The sequence below is a fragment of the Octopus bimaculoides genome, chromosome 7 (genome assembly GCF_001194135.2).
Source record: "Octopus bimaculoides isolate UCB-OBI-ISO-001 chromosome 7, ASM119413v2, whole genome shotgun sequence".
In the NCBI taxonomy this organism is placed as follows: Eukaryota; Metazoa; Mollusca; class Cephalopoda; order Octopoda; family Octopodidae; genus Octopus; species Octopus bimaculoides.
In genome coordinates this window covers 79,283,965-79,288,964 of record NC_068987.1, presented here as the reverse complement: position 1 = coordinate 79,288,964, position 5,000 = coordinate 79,283,965, and the positions used below count along the sequence as shown (strand labels likewise).

Genomic DNA, 5,000 nt, shown 5'->3' with positions numbered 1-5,000 from the left:
TGGTGGTGGCGATGCTGATGGCGATGGTGGTGACGACGATCGTGATGATTGGCGAAGCCGACGATGATGATGGTGATGACAAAGATGACGGTGATTGTAGTGATGGAGAAGGATGATGAGGACAATAACGAAGACACAGCATATTTATACATATAGAGTAAGAAAGCTGTATGCGAGTCTAAAGGAGAGAGAGAAAAAAAGCAATGAAATGAAATGTAAAAGAAGCGACAGAGGAAGCGCGAAAAACGAAGTGACAAATGTAAGATGTGTTATCACCTCTACACTCCACACACACACACACACACACACACACACACACACACACACACACACACACAAACAAGCAAATATATATAAGTATACAGTCACAAAGACAAACAATATATGTATAAATCATGACGAGGAACAAAAGACTAGTAATAGTAGTAGTAGTAGTAGTAGTAGTAGTAGTAGTAGTAGTAGTAGTAGTGTCTGTTATTGAAGATATTGCTAATGCTGCAGAGTGGTGGTGGTGGTGGTGGTTTTGGTGGTGGTAGTGATGGTGGTTGGTGATGTAAAACACATTTGAGTCGAAAAGCATTTTGAAAGGAAGAAACTAACTTCGACTGCTGTTATTGTCTTTGCTGCTGCTGATGTTGTTTTTGTTGTTGTTGTTGTTGTTGTTGTTGGTTAGCTCCAGGTAGACTCTACTAATTGAGCAGACGTATAACCAAGCACATTCCAGCCGTGACACACTGTTTCCTTTTATTTCTTTGCTCTTTACATATTATACACACAACTACATTTTCCAATATGTCCTCCTAAACTTTATGAGGAAATTGTACAACCAACATTGAGCAATATCCATCCAATATTTAGCTGTGTGATTTTGATGAAAATTTAGCAACCATTTCTAGCAGATCAAGTGTATAGCTTGTGTATGACAGCAGTGTATGTGAATGTGCATGTATACACTTGCTTATGTGCGTATATATGAATCTACACGCAACGTCCATTCGATGTATAAAATCTAATTTGTGCTTAGAGGTTCATTTGAACGGGGGCTATCTCAGTTTGCACCAGGTTTAAGCAACTGGGAGTAAAATACTTCACCCAAACTAATGAATGGAACATCATTTTCTTACATTGTTAACCGCCTAGTTTTTGCTGTTGCTCATTTTCATCTATATAGAAGTTTATATCCTATAAACTTGCACGTGATTATGTCGGATAATGCAGGAGCCACAAGCCCTTTTATATCTTGTATCGCTGGAGAAAGCGCGTTATGTCAATTGCTTCGTCATATTTTCTCCGTTCACATCTATCCTCAAGATCACTTCGTGCTGTTTTGAAGAGTTGGGCTCTAACACTACATGATCAGCCCATCAAAGCTGATGCTGGGTAGTTATGGGTTTCATTTCACGGAATATTGCCTTCCTTGAATGCACTGATGTTTCTTTGTTTTCACATGGTATGAGCGAGAGTGGATACAACAACTGCAGTATACAATATATGTACAGAATTTATTTAGTTGTTGATCTAAAACCATATCCCTTTCTCAAAAGACCAAAATTTGCACTGCCGATATGTTGTGTGTGTATGCAAGCTTCAAGTCACAAGTGAAGAGCATTCAATATAAGGAAATTTAAAGCCAGTTTAAAAATATAAGCTTTTTATATTTTCTCCCCGCATGTTCTTCATATCACAAAAGGAAGTAAGGGCAACCTAAAGTAAATCACCTTCTGAATGAAGCATTTGAAAACGGTAGCGAAGTCTGATCATAATGAACTCGACCACATTCGGTGCCTTTGAGTTATTTTGAAATTATAAGAAACTTGGACTCACCGTTCCATATTTATCAAGCCTATTCGATTGTTTTAATTAGAATATTAGAGGAACAATCTAATTTAGTCCGGTGCTCCACACTTTCTCCAAATTCATTATTAGAATGATGATTTAAGTCGAGCAATCATACATGAATTTTCCTTTGACGAGTAGAAAACAATGGCAGTGTCGTGGCACTCATGATCCTCTAACAGTCACTATCGGCACTAATTCAGCAAGGATCATTATTTGCAGAAATGGATCAGACGATCTCCAGATTTCTCTCCTTTTTGTTGTTACAAAAACAAATTTATTATTCTTCATGTAGATGATACATTTCACTTTATTTATTAGGCAAACAGTTATATTTTCCGATTTCAAATGTAAAATCTTATGCATTTAGTCTGTGATTCTCACATCACTAAGTCTTTAAGTACAATGAAGTCTGTTTCGCTGACGATGTCACAATAAGGAGAAAACAAGTTTGGCATTGTTTCCCGAACTTTCCGAAATAATTAAAACAATCACCGATTAAGGCGATTTCGAATTCGGGCTTTTGATGTTCTTTGAATAAAATTATTTGTAGCCGCCACTTGCGAGCGAGTATGACTTAGTAGTTCGTACAATGCTTTCGCAAATTGTTTTAAGTGTTTCTGTACTTGTCAGTAGACACAAACTCCCTCTCTTTCCTGTCACGGTTGACCGAGTATTTGATAACTGATGGTTGAAAGGACTGGTATACAAGTTTCAGTTTAGTGCACTGGAACAATTTGAAATGAAATTCTTAGCTCAAAGACACAACGTGCCGCTTGCTCCAGGAATCAAACGCACTGTTTTATAAAAGTAATTTCAGTAGTTTAAACCCTAGGCCTTGCTCCTTTATTGCACACTGAATATAATACACTAGCTGGCCCCGTGCCGTCAAAAACGACGGCTAATTGTAGTATTTCATATATAAATATGGATGGTAAATCAAATTAAACACTTGTCAACGTTATCTAGTGGTTGCCTTTTGAGATGTTATATCGTTTTTTGCTGAAAGAACGCTGGTTCACGCATACACACAAATACTCACACAGAGTTGAAACGCCGTTTGATTTTTTCTTTTCAGCGTTGAATGTTCACCATCCCACTTCTAACGCACACACGCACACAAACACACACACACACACACACACACACACACACACACACACACACACACACACACACACACACACACACACACACACATACACTCACACACACAAACACAGACTCATTCATATACCTCCATTTTACATACGCGCACACATATACTCACACAGAGTTGAAACGCCATTTGATTTTTCTTTTCAGCGTTGAGTGTTCATCATCCCACTTCTATTGCGCATACACATACACCCTCTCTCACACACACACACACATTCACATACCTCCATTTTACATACACGTACATATACTCACACAGTTTGAAACACTCCCACTACCAGTTCGCCATCACCCTCTTCTTTTCTCATTCATATGTTGACGGAGAAAAGCACAAGAATATTATTATTGAAATCTGCTCGTTATGTCATGCTGACATTTTGTATAGATTATAGTGAAGGCACGTAGCTTAGAGGTTAGGGTAAACGGCGCCTGATCGTAAGGTCATGAGTTCGATTCCTGGCGGTGCATCTTGTTCTTGAGCAAGTCTCTTTATTTTGCGTTGCTCCCGTCCACTCGGCTGGCAAAAATGAGTTTTACCTGTAATTCAAAGCGTCAGACTTATTACATTGTGTCACGCTGAATTTCCCTGAGAACTATGTTAAGTGTACACGTGAGTGCTCAGTCACTTGCACGTTAATCTCAGATCATCTGGACCCCACGTCTTCGTAACCGATGGAATGCCAAGTTTGGGTTGTTTTATTTTTATTTATTTTATTATTATTTTCTTTGTATAGATTTAAAATTTTGAAATCTTTGTATCCTTTCCCTATCCCTTGATTTCCATTTCATATATTTAATCCAGCCTCAAATATATCGGACGAACTAACCGTAAATGTGAGTTGAGTGCTTAATATTTGTGCTGGTATTTGTGGGTAACTTCGTGTAGAATCGTTAATCCCATTCCACGCTGCACTCGTCGATAATCACCAGGCATACTAAAGCAAACGTTACGTTGGATTACGTTAACACCCTAATCATTTAAGTAGCGTTTGTTAACTTGAACGTTGTAGTTGGTGATGGCGGTTTTGGTGGTGATTACGGTGGAGGCGGTGGTGGAATTCAGCCACAGGTTAAAAATGGCCAAATGTATTCCAGGCATGACCATCATCTCTTTCAAGAATTATGTAAGAACTACAATAACTAATACATCTATTCATCTGCGAAGAGGCTAGGTTTTGATTTGAGGGGAATTTGGCAGCCAATACTATTTGTACCAGTTCGACTGACATCTTAGAGTATACTTTGTTTTTTCATCGATTGGTCTTTGAGATCGTGTACCTTTGTGTGAATATTAGAGTAACTCTGTTATAGGTAACTCTGTTATATAACTTATATAAGATACGCAAACACTCATACAAATATATAGACGCATAAACATACAAACGCACATAGAAATACAGGTAGACAACGGGTATAATTAGGGACACATTTACGCCGTGTATATAAAGTTGACTGAACGGGATGATATCTTTACGCCATTTGGGGACAGGGAAATCTACAGGGGGTGCCACTTAACTTGTACATAACACGATTTACTTTATTTTGCATACGTTAGTGAAAGAAGAAGAAGAAGAAGAAGAAGAAGAAGAAGAAGAAGAAGAAGAAGAAGAAGAAGAAGAAGAAGAAGAAGAAGAAGAAGAAGAAGAAGAAGAAGAAGAAGAAGAAGAAGAAGAAGAAGAAGGAGAAGAAGAAGAAGAAGAAGAAGAAGAAGAAGAAGAAGAGGAGGAGGAGGAGCTGTTGGTGGTGGTGGTGGTGGTGGACGAAAGTTATTTGATATCACCCGCCGATAACATCCCATGTATCATGTTACTGGGATTTGCATAAAGACATTGTTACCTTGTTGGCAGACATAGTACACATGAGCACATTGTATGTGTGCGTGTGTGTCTGCCTATATATACATATGTACATATATACATACATACATACATATATATATACACACACACCCACATACACACACACACACACATATATATATATATATATATATATATATATATATA

The 5,000-nt window shown here is 38.0% G+C and overlaps 1 protein-coding gene and 1 long non-coding RNA gene across 2 annotated transcripts in view; one reads left to right on the top strand and one right to left on the bottom strand.

Moving 5' to 3' along the window:
• The window catches only part of LOC106882339 (uncharacterized), an 8,797-nt gene extending 8,198 nt beyond the window's left edge, over nt 1–599 (top strand). The window contains exon 2 of the long non-coding RNA XR_001410988.2: nt 1–599. This exon is cut by the window's left edge and continues 557 nt beyond it. This is a non-coding gene — a long non-coding RNA (uncharacterized LOC106882339).
• The window catches only part of LOC106881857 (transcription factor AP-2-beta), a 426,522-nt gene that overhangs the window by 159,272 nt on the left and 262,250 nt on the right, over nt 1–5,000 (bottom strand). The window lies entirely within an intron of this gene.